The 26,309-nt window shown below is 34.9% G+C and overlaps 1 protein-coding gene across 7 annotated transcripts in view; it reads left to right on the top strand.

The window, feature by feature from the left end:
* Positions 1 to 2,651: 2,651 nt before the first annotated feature.
* The window catches only part of 14-3-3zeta (tyrosine 3-monooxygenase/tryptophan 5-monooxygenase activation protein zeta), a 53,690-nt gene continuing 30,032 nt past the window's right edge, over positions 2,652 to 26,309 (top strand). Inside the window, exon 1 of one of the 7 annotated variants that reach the window (XM_073991653.1) lies at positions 2,652 to 2,807. The gene's annotated coding sequence lies outside the window, so the exon portion shown is untranslated. Of the gene's footprint in view, positions 2,948 to 19,380; positions 19,848 to 26,309 lie in introns of those variants that run through there. The other 6 variants (XM_073991658.1, XM_073991656.1, XM_073991652.1 and 3 more) reach the window with 6 other exon arrangements.

Raw genomic sequence — 26,309 nt, 5'->3', positions numbered from 1 at the left:
AAGCCGTAAGCATAAATCCCTGCTTGAAGAGGCGATACAACGTTTGTTAATGTGAGGTATTTTGTTAAAATTTAAAAAAAATAAAGCCCTAATAAACATGTGCTTCTTTGATTTCTAAAACAAAACATTGAAACAGCTTCTCCTTTTTCTATGAATTTCCAGCGACCCCAAACTTTTCTGCAAGAATTCTACTTTCTGCGAGAATTTATGCATTTAGTGGAATGATGTGGAACCATAAAAATTGAAAATGTAACGAATTTTCATTCATGTTTTCCAAAATATTCAACCAAATGTGAAATTATTAGTTTTTTAAATTCCAATAATTTATAGACATTTCCTTGTTTTGTTTACAAATACAACTGGCAGTAACGTTACAAACAAAAACAAATTCCTTTGTGGTTGTTGTTCGAGTTGTATTTGTTGTAGTATTAACTTTACCTTGTATTTGTTCTACCATGCCTTACCATTAAAAAAGTAAAGGAACAAAGCTTAAGTTAATTGCCTCTGTTCCAGAACTTGCAAGAAGCTACTATTTTTTACTACGATAGCATTTTTTCCTTTTGATATCGGAAAAAATAGTAAAAATTAGTAGATTCTTGCAGTTCTGGAACAGACGTAATAATTATTAAAATTTTGCTTTTATCACATATCTAAGTGTACATCATGGCACAAGATCTATTTACCAGGGGTCTAATTATAGGTCTGTACGATAACTTCGCAAGTAAAAAGTACTTGCAAGTACTCAGCAAGTTCTCGGTAACTTCTCTCCACTAATTTTACTCTCTCGAAGCTAAAAATTTGCAGAATGTTATCGAACAACAATTTGCAAAAACTTGCAAGAAGTCAGCGGATTTGACAAACAAGAAGTTTGGCGGATATGATTTAATTTAACAATCGAGGGTTGTTTACGAAAATTATTTGATTATCCATTGCTACAACAATAATTCTCTTTCCATACCATAAATTAACGGCTGGCCGTCCACTTAGTGTTCCTCCTACTCCATGCGCCGCTTTTTGCTGGGATATGATACCTTAGAAATAAAACAATCATCACAAACTAAAAAATAAGTTATTTTACAAAATAAGTCATTTTCCATAATTTATTTAGTTATCTCTTCTCTTTTTTATCTTGTAATTATTTTAATAACCAAATGTTTGTTTATGTTTTTGCCAAGAATTGCAAAGTTCTAGCTGGTTTATATTACGAAATCGAGTCGATTTCAAACGGTCAATTCCTTTGCGTATACGTCAAATGAAAACTCAAATGAAATCAATTCGATTTCATTTGACGTTTGAGCAAAGGAATTGACAGTTTGAAATCAACTCGATTTCGTAATGGAAACCAGCTATTACACGGCGTTTATATTATAGCCTTTTGCAGGGTTAACCTCATGGTACAATAAATTATAGGTAGGCCAGGTATGAAAATCGCTGAAAAACACAACCCTGTAGCCATGGCTTAAAACGTCAAATGGCATACATCAATAATAAGGGTAGATGTATCTGCATAGTTAGCCGATTTTACAAAAACATATGGATTTTAGAACTTCACTGTTTATGATAAAAGCGCCAAATAAAGTAAAATATAAAAATCATTAGCAATGCTGCAGAATATTTAGTCTGTTCCAGTACTGCTAGAAAAGACTTCCAAAAATAGCAAAAGTTATACCCAAACTTACGACAGTGAAATCTATTATCTTCTACTTTACAAGTTTGGCTGATCAAACATCAAGATTGCGGGCATCTGCTTTGCATACACATACGTTGACATTGCAGCTAGAATTTTTACAATGTTTGTAGTTTTTCCGTTCCCGTACTTTCAGAACTAATTTCAATTCAAATCAATATTTTACAAATCGTTATTTCGCAAGTATCACTATTAACCAATTTAACTTTGCCAATGCTAATAGAATTTGTTGTCCTTGTTCTCAATTTTAAGATAATATCTTACAGTGAAGTTTTTGTTGGGAAAATTCACCGATGCATCTACCTTTATTATTGTATAATGTCAACAACAGTAAGAAATGTCAACCCTGCTTTTGACAGAAGAATCCATAAAAAGAAAAAAATTGTAATCAGCTGTTAGCTGTGTCCTACCTAAGAATTATTCTACCATGGTTAACCTTCTTTATGAGGATTTATTTGAAATATAAGCAATGGAATTGATATTTAAAACCCAGTCGGTTTGTTAAATCCGGTTATATATAAACGGGGTATTAGCTGCTTTTCGGTTATGTGTGTGGAAGAATGTAAGTCCGTAGACACACGTACACATTTTTCGGTAAATTTTTTTACATTTTTTATAAAATAAAAACAGTTGTTTATGCTAAGTTTAGATTTACGAAATCCACTCGATTTCATCTGTCAATTCCATAGCTCAAACGTCAAATGAAATCTCATCTGATATCCATTGGATTTCTTGACATTTACCCTATGGATTTGACAGATGAAATCGAGTGGATTTCGTAAATGTAAACATAGCATAATATTCTAATTATTTCAATTATTCCGATAATATCGATAGGCTAAACTATCTATCGCTATTGAATTTTTAAATAATAATCGATATTATCGATAGTGTCATCGATTTTTTGCCAGCTCTAATCTGATGCACCACGTTTTGCTGAAATATCGAAATTCGATTAGGAATTATGCGGTTTGGTTTTCGAACAACCAATATTCGATTACGACTTACGATTAGTCATTTTCCTATTAATTGTCGATTAATCAAAAGTCGACTTGCGTATCCCTAGTGAGTTTCTTGTGGACTAATTCTATCGCACCTAATTAACAAACAATTTGACTGGGTGAGTTGAAAGAACTCTAAAAATCCATTAAAATTTTAAATCATTTCGAGTGTTTTGAACAAATAGAAAAACGCCAATTCAAAAGAACAAAACATTTTGCAAAATATAGAAAGAAAAATCCAGACTTTATTTTGCAAGAGGTATCCTCATAGAAGTAGTGAGAAAAGAGACCAAAGAATTCTATATGTACTATGTGAAGAGAAGAAGAACGCTGTGAAAAGAAGAAATTATGTGTGAATTTTTGCCGGAATTGAATTGATTTTTGCAAAAGTGTGTTATATTCTTCATAAGCCATGTTGTTGACAATTATTTTATTTTTTCGTCTATTGCGCCGTATTGCGTTGTGGTTTGCAATGTAGCAATTAGAGGCTATTTGCGTTATTTTTTTAATTCTTTTTTATGTGACGACACGATGACGTAATTTTCTATACAAATTTTTGCCGATGACTTATTCTTGTTGGAACTTTTTTTGCCGTGTTGCCATCTCTAATTTTCTCTCGTTTTTCTCCCGTCTGTCTGCCTCTTGTGTCTTGTGCAGCAAGCAAGGTGTTGAACATGTGTGTGTGTGTATCGTGTATATGGGAATATGTACCATATATATTGCAGATTTATAAAATAATTGTTGATATCTCTAATCTAAGAAGATGATGAGATACAAATCTACGAAATGCAGATCAATTCTGGTTTTGGGACTTCCCCAAGTCTTGTTAATATGGTAGGTATAGCTAAACCTCGGTGTGCATGTACATGTTTCCCGAAGGCAAGAAAATATGAGCCATCAATGCTCCGAATATTAATTGGTTATATCTAAAGCGATATATTTAAATTTTTAATACAAAAATAGTTGGTGTCCCCGGTTGGTATGCTCGCCAAGCAGTCAGAACTACTGGAAGACATTCATCGGTAGTATTATTCCTTAATGTAACGGCTCGGTATCATTGCTTTTTTATTTTTATTTATTTTACAATAATTCTAGCCATCGGGCCAATTAAAATGAATAGCCGGAGCACACTAACATTTATTTGAAAGAAGTCTGTCCTTGTTATTCGGGCATGTTCGCCCACAAACCAATGAAAGGAGGAGCATTTAAACTATACTTATTCCGTTTGCGAGGCAAGGACTAAAGAATTAGATTTTATATTTTTGGATTATATTTTAAGATGGTCAAAAGACCACTGTAGATAGCAATGAACAAAATATGACATCCATCCAAGTCATTTTGGGATCATGGTGATAATCAAAGACGTAAAAGTGAAATCGGGATTGTTGGAGATATGTGGAAAACATTTTAAAGAAATCGCAGATCGCACCTTACCCCACAACTATAAATTGGAATATTTCCATAAAGCCGCCCTTCGACCGGGGATTTAATATTTTAACATTTTGCCAACGAAATGTTCTTAAAAAAATAGAAGCATATCCCAATAGCCTGGCTTTGGACGGCGATTTAAGACTTTCGCGGCTATGCTGTTTTTTGGAACTTGAAAGGCAAGGTCTATATCTCGAGAAGTATGGACTTCCATAGAAGAGAAATATATATTGTTGACATATCTGTGATAAAAATTTCAAAAGAATCGGGAGGTCGAGTGTAAATCCTTCTTATGCCAATTCTCATTTATCTAAAAGGCAAAGCGCTATCCATCCACACGACATTGTCAAGTTGGCTAAGGGTGAATCTGTTCTTTATCTCGAATGTAGAATAGATTCCCCTAGCGGCTCGGGGTTGTGTACCGCTTTTACTGGCATCTTTCTAGACTTTTTCTACTTGAGCTTTTCATCGAACATTTGGCCATTCCTTTTATGTGTCGCCAATGAAACCTCGAGAGATATTTTATTATTTCTAGAAACCCAAGAATACCTTTCGTGGTCTATGGAAAAGCTCAAGCGGATTTCTGTTGCATCTAGAGGACTTCAAGAGGTATTGTGTTGTGTATAGAAGATATCAAGCGGTATTATATCGTCTCTAGACGACTTCAGGAGTTATTCTGTTGACTCGAGAAGCCTTCAAGAGGTCTGTTCTGGTTTATAGAAGAACTTTAAAGGATTTATGTTGCCTTTAGAAGACCTCAAGAGGCCTTTAGTACGGCATTGTACATTTCCTATGCTCCGGAGCAAAGAGCAGAAGGACAGAAGCACACGTAAAGCACATTACTTCTTTAGTTGAATCTATAAGGCCTCTTCTGTCTACAGTATACCTCAAATGTTATACTGATGTATCTAGAAGTCCTCCTTTGGGCTTCTGTTGTCTATGGAAGACCCTTAAGAAGTTTCATGTGGTGTATAGATGACCACAAGGGATCTTCATTTGTCTCTAATACACTTTCCATAGTTCCTCTAATTTCTCTGAAAAACATCAAGAGGTCTTCTTGAAGGAATCAAGAGGTCTTCTTGAAGGAATCAAGACGTCTTCTTCTATCTATGTATGTAGAAGACCTACAAGTCTTCTTCTGTTGTCTCAAGCAGACCTCAAAAGATCATATTTTGCCTATGGAATAACCTTAACAAGTCTTCGGTGGTTTATGGAAGACCTCAAGGGTTCCTTTTTTGTCTCTAACAAACCTTCAAGCGTTATATTTTCTGTAAAGAACCTCAAGAGGTCTTCCTATGTTTATAGAAGGCCTTAAGCGGTCTTAACGTTGACTTTAGAAAACCTCAAGTAGTCTTTTGATGTCTATAGAAGGCATAAAGAGGTACTCTGTTATGTCTAGAAGATTTAAAGGAGGTCTCCCGTTGTCTCTAGAAGTCCTCGAAAGATCCTCTGCTGTCTTCCGAAGACTTCTTTTGATATTCTCTCTATGGAAGACTACAACAAGACTTCTGTTGTCTCTAAAAGACTTCTTATGTCTAAAGAAGGCCTCGAGCGGTGTTCTGTTGTCTATGAAAGAACTCAAGACAACTTTTGTTGCCTGTAGAAGACCTTAAGCGGTCTTTTGCTGCCGTTTTAAGCCCTCAAGATGTAGAAGAACTCAAGAGATGTCGTTAGAAGACCTCAAGATATCTTCTGTTGTCTCCAGAAAATATCAAATGTATTCTGCTGTCTATAGCAGTCTGCAAGACTTCGAAAGATCTTCTGCTGTCTTAAAAAAACTCATTAGATCTTCTCTAGCCTATAGAAGACTTCGAAAGGTCTTCTGTTGTCCTTAGAAGATCACAAGAGGACCGTATTCTCTAAAAGACTTAAATTGGTCTTCTGTTGCCTATAGTAGACCCTTAAGAATTCTTCTTATGTCTATAGAAGGCCTCAATCAGTCTCAAGATCATAAGAGGTATGTATTCTCTAAAAGACTTAATTGGTCTTCTGTTGCCTATAGTAGACCCTTAAGAGGACTTCTTTTGTCTATAGAAGGCCTCAAGCTGTCTTCTGTATGTCTATGTAAGAACTCAAGAGAACTTCTGTTGCCAGTGGAAGACCTTAAGCGGTCTTCTGTTGCCTTTAGTAGCCCTCAAAATGTCCTCTAATGTATGTAGAAAAACTCCAGAAGTTTTCTTTGGTCTTTGGAAGTCCTCAATAGATCTTCTGTTCTCTTTAGAAGTCCTCAAAATATCAAATGTTCTCTCTTAAAAGACTTCAAGACGTATTCTGTTATCTCGGGAAGACGTGAGGGAGTATTCTGTTGTCTCAAGAGGACTAAAGGGAACATAAGCTGTCAATTCAATGTCAATATACCACGGATTTAAAACATGAAATTTAAAAATCCCGCATAACCGGAAAATTTTTATCGATGGTCAACATGTTCGGTCCGTTATAGTGGCGAGGGTACCGACGTGGTCCACCCTGGTGCTGTGGTAAGCACAGCCACCTTACATTCTGTTCGATTCTCAGACATTTTCTAAATGTTTCCAGTGGTGTCGGCTAAAATGTGGTTGGATCCCATATCATTGGGCTAATATGAATAGAGTTGCACCCATTGTCACAGGAGAAGTCTCCCTTGTCCCATCGGAGATGTTTGTGGGAACATAATGTCCAGTTTTTCTAGGACTCCGAAATGAAATTAGTTCGAATTATTACCAATCTTCGATTTTTGAAAAAAATATTCGATTCATTTTTGTTTTCGAATCAAACAAAAAAATTCGCAATAACTGAAAATTGTTAGTAATTCGAACGGATTTGATTTCGAATCGCTTTAAATCGAATTAGTTTGGCGATATTGGCAAATTCATCAAAATTAAATCATAAATTAAGTTTCACATATTTTTGGAGGATTATATAAAACTCATAAAATATTTCATATGATTTTTATGGGAGAGAGCGAGTTTGAACGAGAGACCAGACACCATTTAATCTTATACCCAATAATGTTGGGGGATGAGGGTTAATTTTAAAGTACGACACACACACACACACACCAATTACTATCAACCTCATGGAAACACATAAAAGTGGCCAAATAATTAGGTACCTTGTTTATGGTATAAATAAATATACTTTCTTCTTATCAAACGGGGCAAATGATTAGATTGAGTACCCTCTCAATTTCCCTTCCACCAAACAATACAACTTGGAAATCATTTCTTATCACACCCCATTCACTTAATATACTATATTCTAAAGTTTTAGAATCTAAACAACAAACATTTCTTCCCAAACACACACAACAAATATCAATGTGTGTATAGGCATGTTAAGACTTTGCCGATTGCCGCTGCCGCCGTTAACAACACTTGTCGAAAAATGAGCGATCACCTTTTCCATAAAAATCAAGTGATCACAAACCCCCTCTAGCTTACTATCAATCGATTCCATTCTTCTTATGGATTGAGAAGAATTGGGTTTTTTGTTTGAAACTGCAGATATGCAACAACAGACAACAGTCATCGAACCACTAGATTTGAGAGCCACTCTACTGGCATTCATTCATCCATCTACCTACCGTTTCCCACAAATATTTGTTTAAATAATTGACGCAAAACCAATGCCTTTTCAGATAACTTATTTCCTTTTCTTGTTTTTTTCTAATGTGTATATCTTAAAGAAGTGCTTTAACGGATTGTTATTTATCATAGAATTCAAATATTTACAATTTTAAATCAGTTATCAGTTTTTATACGCTTAGTTTAACAAGCAAATGTTTAGAGCTATGTGCATTATTTATGTTTGTTTGCGATATGTCAAATGATATTATCATTTAATTTGGATATGAAGTTTTATTTGTTAATATTTATCGGAACAATTGAAGCGATTGTTTGAGTTCTCGATGCCCAATTTGACAAACATCATATTCTTTGGCGGTGGAAAAGCTTCTGAGTAAAATGCTAGACACATTTATGAAAAACTTTTGTGTAAATGGTATTAAAATGTGTTTGCAAATTGTCACCTAAAAAGGTCCCTAGAAGGCCTCTAGTGGAATTTTGTTGTATCCAGACGACCACAAGAGGTTTTCCGTTGGCTCGGGAATGCCTTCAAGGTGTCTTCTGTTGTTTCTAGAAGAACTTAAGAGGTCTTCTGATATCTATAGAATAACTCAAGAAGTCATCTCTTGTCTGTAGAAGGACTCCTGAGGTCTGTTCTGGTTTATAGAAGAACTTAAAAGGACTTAGGTTGCCTTTAGAAGACCTCAAGAGGCCTTTAGTACGGCATTGTACATTGCTTATGCTACGTAAAGCACATTGCCCAAGAATACCTTTCGTGGTCTATGGAAAAGCCCAAGCGGATTTCTGTTGCATCTAGAGGGCTTCAAGAGGTCTTGTGTTGTCTATAGAAGATCTCAAGCGGTATTATATCGTCTCTAGACGACTTCAGAAGGTATTCTGTTGACACGAGAAGTCTTCAAGAGGTCTGTTCTGGTTTATAGAAGAACTTAAAAGGACTTATATTGCCTGTAGAAGACCTCAAGAGGTCTTTAGTACGGCATTGTACATTGCCTATGCTCCGGAGCAAAGAGCAGACGGACAGAAGCACACGTATGCACACGTAAAGCACATTGCTGCTGTAGTTGTATCTATAAGGCCTCTTCTGTCTACAGTAGACCAAGCGTTATACTGATGTATCTAGAAGTCCTCCTTAGGGCTTCTGTTGTCTATGGAAGACCCTTAAGAAGTTTCATGTGGTGTATAGATGACCACAAGGGATCTTCATTTGTCTCTAATACACTTTCCATATTTCCTCTATAATCATATAATTTCTCTGAAAACCTCAAGAGGTCTTCTAGAAGGAATCAAGAGGTCTTCTTCTATCTATGTATGTATGTAGAAGACTTACAAGTCTTCTGTTGCCTCTAGCAGACCTCAAAAGATCTTATTTGGCCTATAGAATACCCTTAACAAGTCTTCTGTGGTCTGTAGAAGACCTCAAAGTTTCCTTTTTTGTCTCTAACAAACTTTCAAGCGTTCTGTTTTCTGTAAAGGACCTCAAGAGGTCTTCCTATGTTTATAGAAGGTCTTAAGTGCACTTAACGTTGTCTTTAGAAAACCCCAAGTAGTCTTCTAATGTCTATAAAAGGCATCAATACGTACTCTGTTATGTCTAGAAGATTTAAAGGAGGTCTCCTGTGGCCTCTAGAAGACCTCGAAAGATCTTCTACTGTCTTCCGAAGACTTCATTTGATGTTCTCTCTATAGAAGACCACAACAGATCTTCTGTTTGCTCTAAAATACTTAAATGGATCTTCTGTTGTCTGCAGTGACCCTTATAAGGTCATCTTATGTCTAAAGAAGGCCTCAAGCGATGTTCTATTGTCTCAGACGACCACAAGAGGTTTTCCGTTGGCACGGGAAGACCTTCAAGGTGTCTTCTGTTGTTTCTAAAAGAACTTAAGCGGTTTTCTGATATCTATAGAATAACTCAAGAAGTCATCTCTTGTGTGTAGAAAGACTCCTGAAGTCTTCTCCTGTTTATTGAATGCGCCAAAAGAAATTTTGTTGTACCTAAAAGGCTTTGAAGAATTTAAGATGTCTACTTTTGCCTCTAGAACAACCCAAGAGGACTTCTGCTGTCTCAAGAAGACACAAGAGTTCTTCTACTGTCTATTAAAGATCTTAATAGGCCTTCTTAGAAGAACTCAAGAAGTCTTTTGCTGTCTATAGAAGCCCTCAAGATGTCATCACTTCCCTGTAGAAGTACTCCAGAAGTCTTCTGTTGTCTCACATGATGTTTGGTTGCATCTAGAATGCCCTGAAGAGGTCTTCTTTTATCTCTATAAGAGTTTAAGATGTCTAATGTTGCCTCTAGAACAACCCAAGAGGCCTTCTGCTGTCTCAAGAAGACACAAGAATTCTTCTACTGTTCTCAGAAGACCTCAAGTAGTCTTCTGCTGTCTATAGAATCCCTCAAGAAGTCATCTCTTCCCTGTAGAAGTACTCTAGAAGTCTTCTGTTGTCTCAAGTGATGCCTGGTTGCATCTAGAATGCCTTGAAGAGGTCTTCTTTTATCTTTATATCGCTTATAAGATGTCTAATGTTGCCTCTAGAATAACCCAAGAGGCCTTCTGCTGTCTCAAGAACACACAAGAATTATTCTACTGTTCTCAGAAGAACTCAAATCGTCTTCTGCTGCCTATAGAAGCCCTCAAGAAGTCATCTCTTCCCTGTAGAAGTACTCCAAAAGTCTTCTGCTGTCTCAAGTGATGTTTGGTTGCATCTAGAATGCCTTGAAGAGGTCTTTTTATACCCTCAGCCTTTAGGCTAAAGAGGGTATATACACTTTGATACGATGAAAATGTGCCTCATCGAAATAATGGTTTTAGACCCCAAGTATGTTTGGACGAAATGCGTTTCAGACAATTTGGAGTCGATCTAGCCATGTCCGTCCGTCTGTCTGGCTGGCTGGAGCGCACGATAACTCTCGAACGGATCAACCGATTCGATCCAAAATTTAGCTTTCGTAATATTTTGTCCAAACTTAGTTAAGTTCCTCCACAAAAGATCGAAAATGTTCGGAAAATTTGTGCGCACGATAACTCTTGAAGGAAATAACCGATTTGACCAATACTTTGCACATCGTGAAATTTCTACTAAACTAGATGAGGTTCCAAAATGGACTCAATCGATCCACTTCTTCAGGTACATCCCACACAAAATTTCGGATAAGTTCAGTTTAGGACCAGCTCTCGAATCGCTTTGATTTTTGTTGCAACAACTTGTATTCACTTCCCCCCATACGACGGAACAAGTTTTATCAGGGGCAAGTCCATACTTCCTGAGAAAATAGCCTGAAAGATGCAAAAAGCCCCTATAACACCGTGTGTAGTGGTTGGAGCGCAAGATAACTCTCGAACGGGGATGTGCCTATTCGGTCCAAAATTTGGGCTTCGTAATATTTTGTCCAAACATAGTTTAAATTTGAAGATAAGCCATATCGGTCCAATCCTTCAGGTACCTCAAAAATGTTCGGAAAACTGTGCGCACGATAACTCTTAAAGGGAGTGACCGATGTAATCCAGACTTTGCATATCCTAATATAACTACCAGATATAGATCAGTTTCGAATATGGACTATATTTGTCTACTCCTTCTGGTACCTCTCACACAAAATTTCGGATAAGTTCACTTTACGACCTGCTCTCGAATCACTTTGGTTTTTGTTGAAGCGATTTGCATTCGCTACCTCCATTACGACGGTAAAAGTTTTTTTAGGGGCAAGTCCACATTTCTTGGGAAAACAGCCCGAAATGTGTAAAAAACCCCTATGTCACCATATGTGGCGGTCGGAGAGCACGATAAATCTCGAACTGTTCAACCGATTTGGTCCAACATTTGGTCTTCGTCATATTATATCCTACTTAGTTTCATGGGGCAATACCGGTCCACAACTTTCGGTACTTCTCCCCAATATTTAAAAAATATCACTAAAATGCTAGGACGATATCACTTGAAGAATGGGGCAACCAATTTGGTCCAAACTTTGGATCTCCTAATATTTTGTCAAAATTTAGTTTAACTTCTAAAATGGTCGATATAGGTCCTCCCTAAGGGTACCTGCCCTACAAAAGTTCAACATTTGTGTCTTAGTGCAGTAAATTCCTCATCCACATTTTTGTCGGCAAGTTCAAATGTCCAAAAAGGGCCACAAAATTCTGAAGAGACCTTAAATACATTCGATCTGTCCGGAGGTGAAAGTTTCGCTTCACATTGGCTGAGGGTATATATCTGTCGGCAAAGCCGACTGACACTTTTTTACTTATTTTCTTTGCACTTTTAATAAAGATTTGTATCTTTATATTTTTGTTCTTGCCTTTGGTCGTTTGGTTTTACCGCAAATAAGAATGATTTTGAGAAATTCAAGCTTTATCCGCTCTGTGGCTATTGTTTCTTCATGTACCGGGATGAATCTAGAGCCAAGATGTTTTGTCTTTAACCACAACTATAATTCTGTTGTAATTACAATGTGTGGAGTTTCGCCATGTAACGTTTTTGAGTCACTACCTCGTTTTCGAATATTCCCATGAAGCGGTAAATTTAATTGTGATGTACACATTTTATTTCCGAATTCCGAGGATACCATTGTCATTCACCTTTCACGTAGCTCAACTTTTTGTACACACAAAATTTCCCAGAAACAGTGCAGTAACATAACTCCCTAATTCACTTTGGCAGTTTTGTTGTGATGTGTTTACTTTTTATTTTTAAAGTAAGACCCAGCTTAACTCCCTAATCTAAAATGAAAAAAAAACAAGTGGTCAACATTCATAACACCCATAATCCAAACTACCTACCTTTATTTCATCCCAAGTTACCACTGTGCAACTGCTATTACAGCTGGCAGCCAGCAGCAGCTTTTGTGAAGCATTCCATCTGTATTCATACCACTACTATTACCAGGCAAGCAGTCGCCTGCTGGTATTTCTGTTGATTCTGTTGCTGCTGTTGTCAATTGGCTGCTCTTGGCCAGTTTTTTATTCTGTTTCATTATGCCCCGTTACCAAGCGATGCATTCTGCATTTCGCGTCACGCGGTTAGTGTATTAGGTATATACCCTACCCGTAGATATGGAGAGCTATAGAAGACACTGGCTTGTTTTTGTAAATTGGTTTCACTAAAACACAAGTACAAACATTGTGGCATTTGTTGTTGTTGTTTACTTAAAAGGATGGGCAGGGAGAGTGGTGGCAATGGGAATGTTGGAGGGTTTTTATTGATTTTAATTGTTTTTCTTTGCTGTTGCTACTGTTGTTGTTGTTATTATTGTTTTAGTATACAGGTACTAAATTTGTCGCAACTGTGGGTACTAAAACAAAATGTAAAGAGTAAAATGACAGATTAATTAGAACAAAAGTTGTTGTAGTAGAGCGTAGAGCAACAGCGCTTTTTTATTATGTGAAGCGGCGAAGGAGTGTTTGAAACAAAAACCAACCCATTCAGAGTCGTCAAATATTGTGTTTGTTGTTCATAATGTATGGAATCTTTTAAAACTTAATTCAATTAAAACAACAGCAACAACATCGACCAAAAAAGAGATGATTTACAATGCGTATTATTCCCGAGCTCCACACCCCACCGTTTTTTTTTCTCTGCCATTAAGTTTTCCCCACACGTTGAAACATAAAAAACATTCATCAACATGTTCTCCACATATAGTACAGATTGGAGCCTAATCTGTTTGGCCCTTTGTGAATGTGTCAGACCCAGCATTGCCAGACTAAATATTGCAGCAAATAGAGCGCATGTTTTTATCCCAGAGAATGAATATATTTCTCTTCTCATTGGTTTTTATCTTTTCCGTCATGTAATGTAGGGTTGCCATTGAGTTGTTTAAAGGGAAATGTAGAGAAAATGCTATTTTTTGTACTAAATAATTTTTATCGCTGATAATTGGCAAAATGGCCCATTAAACGATTTTGTGAAGCAGAAAAAGTATGGTAATTGATTACTAGGAGTTTACACCAGACAGTTTGTCTTCAAATACAACTTTTATACCCCGTTTATATATAACTGGATTTAACAAACCGACTGGGTTTTAAATGTCAATTCCATTGCTTATATTTCAAACAAATCCTCATAAAGAAGGTTAACCCTGCAAAAAGCTCTAATATAAACAGCATATTACTTACTAACACATATGCTCTGTTCCAGAACTAAAAAGTTTTTACAATTTTTACCACCTTTACACATTTTGCATTCCCGTACACAAAATTTATATAAAAATCGTTTACGCCTTTTACAACTTTTACCACTTTATAAAGTACGGGAACAGACCAATACTTACATATGTCGGCTGTCTTCCAGCTGACCATCATTATTTCACAGACAGTCGGGTTAACAAATTTTTGACATTTTTGTAAAAATAAGTGAAATAATAATTGAAATGTGTTGAAAACAAAAGAACAGAAACAAAAATTAAATATGTGAATGGAAAATAAAAAGAAATCGACGTTTTTCATTCATAATTTTATTCGCCTACGTCACACAGGCAAGTTTTTGGTTTTTGACAATCAATACATATACTCAACTGTCCTGTCATGTGTAAACGCAGGGTAAAGAAATATTTTATATTAGTTGTTTGAATAAAAAACTATTTAGTTAAAAATCATGGATTAGTTAAAAAATAATAATTATTTTTTCAGAAATTCTTTAGTAGTGGAAGTGTTTTTCGACTCCCAGGCCGGACAACGTCACATTTCAACTCTGGAAAATATACCCCTCAGCGTAATGTAGGCAACATTTCCTAACTATTTCAGCCATGTAAAACGTATCTACGAGTGGTGTCTTCAGACACACCGTTCGGACTCGGGATGCACTCACTGATATGATCGCCTAAGAGACTATCTCCTGAAGAGCTCAAAAAAGTCAATTTCATCATATTTTACAGAAAACTTATGAAGGAATAAATGTAAAAATATTACAAAAACTACCTGATAAATATTAGTTGTGTTCCAGAAGTTTTTTTACAATTTTTGCCACACATTACACATTTTTTCCCAAAATGCGTCCCCCTGAGCAATTAATTGTTTGGAGCGATGAATTTAAATTCAATGTATTCGGAAATGATAAACCTTATGTTAGATGTCCTCCACTACAGGATTTATAAATTCGTGAAAACAGTTTGGCATGGGTGTTCTTCAGTTATGGTAAGGGGGTGTTTTACGGCATCAATAGAAGTCGAAATGACCGGTATTATGTACAAGAATATCCTGGAATAACACATATTAAACGACTATGCCTATGATTTTTCGCTAGCCTGCATATTTCAACAGGACAACGACCCCAAATACTGTTCATGAGTAGTAAAAAAAGGACTGGATTTCTGCTAATTATGTTAAAATCTTTAAACGGCCAGCACAAATCCTCGATCTAAACCCCATTGAAAATCTTTGGGTATCATATGTTGTTAGAAAACCATGAAAACTATGCTTCCGCGTGAGAAATTATAAATGACAATTGGTATAAAATCACTCCTGCGCACTCGTCAGTGCATTGGGCAAAAAATGTGCAAAAGTCATCATACGAAAAGGATTTCCAAACAAATATTAGCCCTGTTTAAGTTTATCAATTGGAAATTCTTTACAAATGTTGACAACAAACTATTTTCGTCCAAGTCACTAGGAGAATTGATAATTAATTGAACAAAGTCAAAATTTATTCGATTATGAAGAAGGTGTTCTATGTCAAGCTTTGAGCTTTGAAACTTTCAGAATAAATATAAAGTTGACTTACCAACTGTGATTCTGTGTGTAGACGTAAACTAAATGTGGCTTTCAATAGCATTATACATTATGTTTATGATCTCAGAAGAACTCAGCATATGTCCCAGTACTCTTGTTTTGTTTACGGTATCAGTTTCAACTCCCTTCTCCATATGAGATCTTTATTATATATGCACAAGATTATTTTCAAAAACAAATACCATCATAGCTGTTCCACCGAATACAACATGCAAGATCCAATCGAGGAAATGAGATGAGTCCATTATTCATTATTGCTATTTTCAAAACTTGGATACAGTCACATAATATACTTTTTTCCGTTATCAATTTATCGCTCTGTTCCAGAACCTGCAAGAAGCTACTATTTTTTACTACGATAACATTTTTTCCTTTATGCGCTATCGAGAAAAATAGTAAATATTAGTAGATTCTTGCAGTACTGGAACATACCATATTTTATTTATTTATGTACACTGTCTCAACAACTAAAAATATATTCGATTATTATTCGAAAAATAATTACTCGATTCGAGTGAAGTAAATTTTGTTTTAAAAGTACAACAATTCTTTATAATAATCGCAAACTAATAATTAAATAAACATGTTTTACTATAATTTTATACAAAAAAAAAAAAAAAAAACTAAAGAAGACGTCAAAAAATACCTAAAACAATTGTCCGTACGACTAAATCTTGTATAACGGTTCTTTCATTTTGATGTTTTTATTCAATCGGATCATTGCCCTGAGAGAAATATTAATTTCTCTAACATAACGGATCTTTAATTTTTTGAAGTTGAGATAAAATAAGACAATTTCCCAGTCTTTTAAGTAATTTGTCTGTGTAATAAAATAATAAAAATCATTCTAAGATTTCTATTGCCATCAAAGAATTGATTTTTAAACTGCATAATGAAGGAAAAAGTTATCTTGAAATGTCTAAAAATGTTACAGGACCAAAATCATCTGTCCAATTGCCCCAGGTAGAGGTCGGAAAAAAGTTATAGACGCTGGATTGGGAAGAAAGATCGTCCTGATGGTTAAGCTGGAACCAAGGCATGTGTTCCACGAAAAAAAAAACTTTATATCAAAAAAGAACATAAAACAGTGATAAGAATACGCCAAAAAATATGTAGACAAGCCTGACGACTTCTGGAAATCAGTTATTTTTACTGACGAAAGTAAATTTAATATTTTTGGGTCGGATGGAAGACGTTTTATGTGGCGTAGAGAAAACACCGCGTTTCAGTTAATGAATATAAAAGCAACTGTGTGAAACACGGTCGTGGGTCAGTGATGGTGTGGGGTTTAATGGCAGCTGGAGGTGTGGGAAATTTGGTGTTCGTGGAAACCACAATGGATAAATTTAAGTATTTTTGAACATTTTAAAAGAAAGTTTAAAAGCTAGCGCCACTAATTTGAGCATGCAGGTGGATTACCGTCCAGAGCCCAGATTTAAATCCCATAGAACATTTATGGGGTATTTTAGAAACAAAAATTCGACAGCATAGAATAACAAGCAAATGCTAAAAGATGTCATTATTCAAGAATGGCGGAATATTGGTGAGGATACCACCGAAAAATTGGCTTTATCAAAACCATCTGTCCAATATGTGATACAAAATTACAAAAAAAAAAATCGGGATCACTCTCAATTGCCGTAGAGGTCGGAAAAAAATCATAGATGCTCGGTTGGGAGGAAAGATCGACCTGTTGGTTAAGCTGGAACCCAAAACAAGTGCTGTGGAAATAGCTAAAAATATTAAAAAAGATTAAAATGTCACTTTAAACGCACAAACGGTACGAAACTTTCTTCATGACAACCAGTAAAAGGCATGTGTTCCACGAAAAAAATCGCTTTATATCAAGATAGAACATAAAACAGCGATTAGAATATGCCAAAAAAATATGTAGACAAGCCTGACGACTTCTGGAAATCAGTTATTTTTACTGACGGAAGTAAATTTAATATTTTTGGGTCGGATGGAAGACGTTGTGTGTGGCGTAGAGAAAACACAGCGTTGCAGTTAAAGAATATAAAAGCAACTGTGTGAAACACGGTGGTGGGTCAGTGATGATGTGGGGTTTAATGGCAGCTGGAGGTGTGGGAAATTTGGTGTTCGTGGAAACCACAATGGATAAATTTAAATATTTGAACATTTTAAAAGAAAATTTAGAAGCTAGCGCCACTAATTTGGGCATATAGGTCGATTACAAAGCACAGTTCCATGGTTGTGCGAGAATGGCTGCTCTCCTCCCCAGAGCCCAGATTTAAAGGGGTGAGTACATAAGCTGCCTTGCCTGCTTACCTTGCTTGCTTCTGATAAAAGAATAAAAAAGAAAAGGGCAACCCAGTTCGAAATTTGCTCGGCCTTCTTTATTCTTTTATTTTTATTATGCCAGAAATGAAGCAGGAAGGCAAGGCATCTTATGTACCCAGGCCTTATATCCCATAGAACATTTATGGGGTATTTTAGAAACAAAAATTCGACAGCATAAAATAACCAACAAGCAAATGCTAAAATATGTCATTATTCAAGAATGGCGGAATATTGTGTCGTTTTGGCCGTTTTTACACTGTTGGGCATGATGCCGAAGAATTCAAATTCATTTGAAATATATGCCGACAAACAGATAAACGCTGGACTTTGGTATCGTCGTCGCCCTGTTGTTGTTGTTGTTTTTTTCCCGACGCCCAACGCAAAACTTTAATCAAACGTTGTATCTGTTTTCAGCTTTAAGGACATCATGATAATATAAGTTTTTCGTTAAAAATAAAAGTGTACCATTTTTATACCCTCCACCGTAGGAGGGTCACTACGTTTGTAACTACTAGAAATAATCATTGTAGACCCCACAAACCGAATTGGTTGTAATTTGGTATTTTGTGTCTCCAGAGGCCAAAAAACATATAAACCAAAGTTGGTTTATATAGGTTCACGTTTTGGTATAGCCCCCACATAAGGCCCCTTATAAAGTACGCGTCATTTTAAAATATTTTGAATGTATTAGACCCATTTGACCAAATAATCGGTTGTAACTTTGTATTTTGTGTTTCCAGAGGCTAAGAAACATTTCTACTATAAAATGTTTATATAGGTCCACGTGTTGATATAGCCCCTATAATACAATATCTCCCGATTTTCGATATTTTGAATGTTTTAGCCTCATTATCACACCGAGATGGCTGAAATTTGGTATTTAGTCTTCTTTAGGCGTATAAAACTTTCCCCCAGAAATTTGTAGGTATAGGTCCACGCCATCATATAGCCCCCATAGAACGGTACCTTCCGATTTTCGGTATTTTGAAGGTTGTGGCAACATTAATCCACCGAAATGGCTGAAATTTGTGGTGGAGGGTATAAAAAGTTCGGTCTGACCGAACTTAGTGTTTTTCATACTTATTTAAATACATATGTATGGGGTACGGACAATTGTTTGAGCGTATATTTTGAACTATTTTAAAGTTTTTCGTTAAAAATAAAAGTGTACCATTTTTATTTTGTTATTAATTGGCAAATTTTTTTACTTCTTGTTGTTGTACTTTAAAAAACCAAATCACTACATTCGATTTCGGTAAGTATTTTTTTAATTATAATCGAATATATTTTCAGTTGTATGGGGTACGGACAATTGTTTGAGACAGTGTATAATTAATTAAAATGTTAAGTATAACATAAATTAGATTTTGTATTAGCTGGATATGTTTCTGTTTAGTTGTTATCCTGCACTTTAATTTATAAGATATTTTTCTTGTTGTGCAGGAAGAAATAATCACATTATTCAAACGAAATAAATAAATAATAAATGTATTTTCCAACAAGCGATCCAATTGGAACTAATAAACCTCTTTATATGTATAATAACGGTTTATTCCATAAAGAAGACTTAATAAAAGTCATACATGTTACCTTAATAGGTTTGGATTTCTTCCAAATCTAAACTCAAAACGACAACTCTGCTCATTTGACAACCGATACTAATCCTCTCTTTTTAAAGTTTACTCTGTTAACTCTTTTCTCTGGGCTTTACAGTTACAAGAGTAGAAAAAGTGCAAAAGTATCTGAAGAATTTATTGTATCTGCCGCTACTTGCCATGAACATTATTTTTTCTGGTTGCTAACCATAGTTTTTCAGATATTTCTATTAAATAGTTCTTTACTCAGTGGTGCGGCGGTGTGGTGTTTACTTGTGTGTGAATAACAAACAAGAGAAATCAGAGATGCGGGCCGCCACCACCACCGCCAAGTAATGCTCTCAATTTGGAGAGATAATGGTGGTATGCTCTCCGGAATTTTTGATGTGAAGAAAAAATTTACTGAGTTCTGTGTCGCCTTCAGTCGTTTGTCTTCGTTGTGTTGGTTGTAGTCGTCGTCGTCATTTCAATTGAAGCAAAAGTAAGTAAAAATTTTCCAATTTTTTCTCACTTGCCCAGCCACTGGTGGCCAAATGAAGAAAAAAAAGGTATAAAAAAAGAGTTTTTTCTTGACAAAAAATGTGTTCAAAATTTTGCAAAAAGAAATTGTTTTAACAAATTACAATGTAATAATTGGTGTGTTGTAAAAGAGAACCCCCCGAGCAGTGAAAAGTGAAAACTATAAAATTTCAAGACATATTTTTTTCGCTCACAAAATATACATAAGCCTCCACCTCTAATAGCCAGCAGCCAGCCTAGTGACTACACTGTCGACTCGTTTACGTCGTCGGCCGATCGATAAAAATACTACGCAAAAAAATTTTCATGGTTGTAAAAATTATATGTATGCCCGCTTTTTACCAAAAAGGCAGATTTTATTTAATTTAAAAAAAGAAATGTGAATGTGTAAATGCATTGAAATTAATGAACTTGTGGTTTTTTTCGCTAAAATGCTGTTTTATTTTAAATAATAATTCAACATTGATTCTGAAAAGAAAATGTGACTACCATGATGAAAAAATCTTAAATTGTATATGTATTGTAAAGTATTTGTGTGTGTGTGTCCGTGCGTATTGTATGGATATTTGGGGAGCTATCTGTGTCGTTATAGTATGCGTACAGCGGTGGGTGTGTGTGCGTACTTTTTTTCAAAAAGAAAAAAAAAATTATCCGTTCAACAACGTCTCAACATTATATGACATTCAGCGCAAATTCGATTCGAATTCTCGGCCATCATTTCAAATATTTTGTGTGTGTGTGTGTGAGTTTTACTTCTACATTTCAACGTTGTGTGTGGATTCTTTCATACAAAAATTCATTCCAATTTGTTGGATGTTTCTCATTGGGATTTTAAGTGAAATGTGCCCATAAAGTAGTTGCCACATGCCTCCTGTGGAAAAAATGTGATTATTTATGAATGCAATGGGAGATCATTCATTCATCAGATAACCAGATGTGGTGAAACACAGTGTGAAAAAGTGTTGCAATAGTACTGGTCTTGAATGATGATGTTCTTGTTCCCACTAAATTAGCGGAACACATTCATTGTTGGAATAATGTGCTGTGCTGCGTTATGATTCTTTGGCGTGTATGGCAACTCTGTGCGCCCTGTATCTGTGTGTTGTCATGTATAGGTATTTTAGTTGATTTTTCTGTGGTTGTATAGCACACTTGCACGTACGTTCCAATGTACTTTTTTCGCGCATGCTTCTTTTTTTTCTAACACACATTCATTATATCTTCTTTCGTTTGTAGATTTTTGTTGGGTTCTCTTCTCACATTTGTTATTGGGTGTAGTAACTGAATTTTTGCATATCTCATGGATACATTTTTATTCATTCTCTTTTGTAGTGACTCTCTTTTTTTCTTGTTCTCTTATAAATCTGTTAAAAATGTCTTGGGTTGGAAACCTTTTTTTGATGTTGTTTCTTCGGATATGTCTTTCTAATTCCGCTTTTCTCATGTCATCTCATTAGTTTTCTTCTTATCGTTTGTCATTCGAAAGCTATTTCTTTTCGTTTTTGCAATATTCAATATTCCGCTATTCGCCGCGCACACACAAACACACTCACACATAGATAAACTTGTTAAAATAAAAGTATGATAGCTCATTGTGTGAAATCATGACGCATTTTCCAACTATTCGCTACATTTTTTTCAATATGGAAAGGGAGTGGTTGGCTGAATGGTTAAAAAGACAATACTATGCTGCTCTTCTTTGTAGCATTGGCTGTTTTTTTTTTTTGTTATTTCTTTTGTTAGTTGCAAATAATTTGCAAGACAACATTCATTTACTTGTTCATGGCATTCTTCTTTGGTGGTTTGGCTGTGACAGTTGACCTAAAAATTTGCGGCGCCAAAATTTCTCTGATGTCATTTAGAAGTAAAAAAACGGATAAAATGTAAGAATAAAAAAGGAGAGAGAGGAAAGATCAAAGCCGGCAATAACTGCAATACAATTGTTGCCACATTGTTTGGATAATAGCCATTTGTCAATATGTATTTTATTTAACACAAGAAATACAAAAATACAAAGTGTGAATAATACACATGTGTATAATTAAAATGGATTCATCATCTAATAGACGAACAACCTCATCCAATTGAATTAATTAAACATTTGTTTTAAAAATCAACCGGCTTTTTCTTTTTGTAAAACAAAACTTCACCTTGACAACCAATCGAAGTCACATGCATTCATTATCAACTAGCATTCATTACATGTAGTGGTGTTGTGTCGATATGACTGACGGTGACTCTGGAATGTAATATGGCTTACTGACATTTAGGAATGTTGTGGGGTTTTCCCTTTCCACTAAAGTGAAGATAAAGTAAAGATCAATACTGCAGTTCTGCAAAGTTTGTTTTTTTTTTTTTTTAAATTATTGAGGCTTTTTCTCTCTCATTACCCATTTTCTTCTTTGCAGTTGGATCTCATATTTGTTTACTCTTTGTTAAATGATAATTTTATTTTTTTTTGTTCTCTTCACACACACTTTGAAATAACTTATTTTTAACATTCCCCCATATTTTTGTTCAACATCGCTTGTGTGTTGTATGTATTGTTTTATCCGCCAATTTACTCTTTTTTTGTTTGCTTTTTATGTTTTCTTCGTTGTTCTTATTATCGGCTGGTTGCCCACCCGCCCGTTTTTCTTGCCCTCCACTCTATGGCTCTCGAACTTACCAGAAAATACATTTCATACCAATCATCCATCCATCCATCAGCATTTGTATATAACAGCTACATAGCCCCCTTCACACATGTGGTGTTGTTTTTGTTTATCTTGTAAGAATATTTTCTTAATAGATGATCATCATCATACCTTTCAAACTTAACGTTGTTTTTTTTTTTTTTTTTTTTTTTTGAATTCGTCATTTTGTTTTTATTGACTTGATTCAGACATTCCAATTGGTCTATGAGAATTGTTTTGTGTGTTTGTCATGTACAATTTCATGAATGAATCTGTGGTGCAAGAAAGAAGTTGATATAATAATACCAACCGATATCTTCATTTGCTGTCAAACCATATTTTTAATCAAAAACAAATAACAAATATTTCGCTTCTATAAAGAACATCTGTGTGAAACATCTTTATTTAAGCTTCGCGAAGAATATTTTACCGTTTTCTTCTATATTTTGTGGATATTTCGCGCAAAAATATTGGGAAAGCTAATGAAGACTACGGCCTGAATTCGCCTTTTGGGTCACCTTCTTAAATTCGCCATGAATGAAACGATTGTCAAAATATGAAACAATGTGAACTACCCTACAACATCTCTCATTGCGTTTTGACAGCACTTTTCATAATACATAAGCTCCAATCATTGACTTTGTTGTTGCATTGACCCTAATGCTGTTATAGAATTCCCTGGAAAACAACCTTTGGCCAATTAGGACTCATGTCATCCCTTACTCGTGATATCTCTCGCGGTATTTGACACAAGAGATGTAAATGGTAGATGTTGCAACATCCCTATTGTCAATAAGCCTTTGACCGATTAGGACTCGTGTCGTTTCTCCCTGTATCATAACAACGACTAACTCCACAATTGTGCCATGAACTTCTTTTACAAAATATGTTTTCGGTCGATCATCAACGATCAAACTGCCCAACAGTCGTTCTAAATAACATCTGTGACACAATATTTTCATTTAACATTTTACAGTGAATGGTTGACATGGTTGAGAGATGACAACAGTCTTTAGTTAAGTCACGACTTATAAAAAAAAGCAATTGCCGTAACGAAGAACAGGATTTCTCTCATTCAAATACTTGGAAAATAGGCACGACTGCCGTGAGAACGAGATTATTGAAATGTTTTTATTATTTGTATTATAATAAAGTTGTAAACTTGAAGATTCTTCCACGTAAAGCAACAGAGCTATTGAATTCATTCAAAGAAAGATGTTAACACTGATTGATCTGCATGTGAAGTGGCCTGGCCACACATTTAATTATCTTCTCAAAGTATCTTTAAAATTAACTTTTTAATATAGTAGGAATAAAGAATAATCACAAAGTGACAAATCTACATATTTAAGCTACCTGGCCACATATCAAACTATTTTCTTGGAATATGTCTTTCGTTGTGGTTTGAGAATATTTCTCCCATGCAAATAAATTGGAAATTGTAATGTAATATCATGGTACAAATATACCTGTGTATTGTTGGTAACATAAGGTGTCAAAATTTGACATCAATTCAATGCAGTTGACACATTATGTTGCCATCAGCTGGCATGATAATGCTACCTGTATTTTTGTACCATGTGTAATATTGATTTCATACAAATACATAATAAAAAAGCCTGAAACACTGATGACTTGTCACAACATGTTTAGAATGCCAGGCAAAAATCGAAAAAAAAATCTCAAAGTATATATTATATACATGATGAAATAAATTATAAGGTGGCGTAATAGCTCATTTAGACTAGCCATAAATCCTCGACTGGATTTAATAAATCCAGTACAAATCTCATTGCATTTAGATATAAATTTTGGAGGATTTAAATGGCAGTCAGCTGATATTTGTTCATAGCACAATTACCAAGGTAGATGCATCAGTACATCTGATCGAATTTGAAACGTCAAAATAATTTTTTGTAAATTGAATTCGTCTCAAAAAACTTACGTCAAATTACAAATTTATTGTTTAATACTGAAAATGTTAGCACATTATGCTACTAATGCTAACTAAAGAGCAAATAAAGAATTATTTTATCGCAGTTTGCCCATCTAAAATAAATAAACTAATTATTTTATCGTTTAGACATCGTAAATATTAATCTTGGTTGATTAAAAAATCAACTTTTTACATCAAAACAAATTGAATTTTTCCACCTTGTTTACAAATTTTTACATTTTAAATTATTTTTAGTGTAGCAATTCGCCGATGCATCTACCTTGTTTCTTGTGCTAGCTTGCAACTTTTTGTATTTTCTAGCAACATGTTGCAAAAAACAGAGTTGTATACGAGGATTTATGTCAAATTTTAAACAAATCCCCTCAATACGAGGATTTATTTTTGTATGGGAAGGGAAATCTGGTAGATTTTGGCTGCATTAGGCAAATAAAACCTGATAATGTGCTAAATCCGGCTAATGATGTCATATCTAAATGGGCTATAAAACGCCAGCGTCATGGTTTCAATCGATAGAACATTTATATACATCTAATATAAATGATTAAGTTACATGGTCACACTTTCTTATAGAAAGGGTTCTAGGAAGCACCGTTTCTTATAGAAAGGTTTCATAGAAGCACCCATGGAAACCATATGCCTCACCTCCCCCTCTCTCCATCAAACTGACCATAAAGAAAGTTGTAAATGTAAATCTGGACTATAGCTCTGTTCCAGAACTAAAAAGTTTTTAAAATTTTTACGACTTTTACACATTTTACCCGAAAACCCGTTCCCGTAAACAAAAAGTTGTAAAATGTTCACTTCTCTTTGAAAAAAATGGCGCTGAATGATGCTCTCTTTAAAAACTTTTTACTCGACAAATATGAGCGTGTAAAAATAGTAACATGGATGCCGACGTCTGATTGGCTGGTACGCCGACTTTGACATTTGTTCCAGCTTTTTTGACGTTTTTCCATTTTTGCGTTCCCGAACTTTTTGAAAAAACTTTTGTGTGACAACAATTTTTCTCTCTTTTTCGAGTTTTACTATTAAAAAGTACGGGAACAAAGCTTTTATGTTAACTCAACTTTTTACATTTTATAGTGAAAAATAACATCAAACATAAAATGTTTAAGTTACATGGCCACACATCAAATTTTATTCACAAAATAGCATGAAACATATTCCTTTTAAATTAAATAGTGAATTTTACCCAAATTTACCGGATGTGTGAGCAGATTTGACTCTATTTCACCAGTCTGAATGCGGAGATCACCCGTAAATTAAACCAAATGCCAAACAAAAGAACAGCGACATTACTCATAAAAAAATGGTGCATTGCTCTGAATAAATAAAAATACATGTGGTATAATGGCATGCGGAATACGTTGTAGATTTTTAAATATTTGTTGCTTATTTCAATTCCATAGAAAATTACTCGTATGAATTCAGTTATGACTCATGCTTTGCATTGGGTTTTGCTTTAATTTAAATTATTATGATTTCACGAAAAACACTAATATATTAAATGGGCAAAAATGACACGTTTTTGGTAAAAAAAAAAATTGACATCATGATGGAAAATGCTAAAGCCTTTGTTTTTGTTGGCGATGTCTTTTTAATATAATATTTGATGCGGAACATCTCAAAGGATTTTGGCCCTTTAACTCTTTCTATTTTTAAATGCTTTATTTACTTCTAATTATTTTGTTTTAAAAACTCAAAAAAGTTTGTGAGAAAAATATCATTAAAAACTTCTTCTGTTGTACCCTTAAATATAAACGTACACAACCGTGGCAATTTAGCGGCATATTAGCTCCACTCATAATGTAAACCCATAAAAATGAATTTTTGTGTTTGTTTTTTTTTTTTTTTTTTTG

This window comes from Musca autumnalis, unplaced genomic scaffold, assembly GCF_047663935.1.
Source record: "Musca autumnalis isolate F117 unplaced genomic scaffold, ASM4766393v1 scaffold_5, whole genome shotgun sequence".
Lineage (NCBI taxonomy): Eukaryota > Metazoa > Arthropoda > Insecta > Diptera > Muscidae > Musca > Musca autumnalis.
This window is presented reverse-complemented; position numbering and strand designations above follow the sequence as displayed.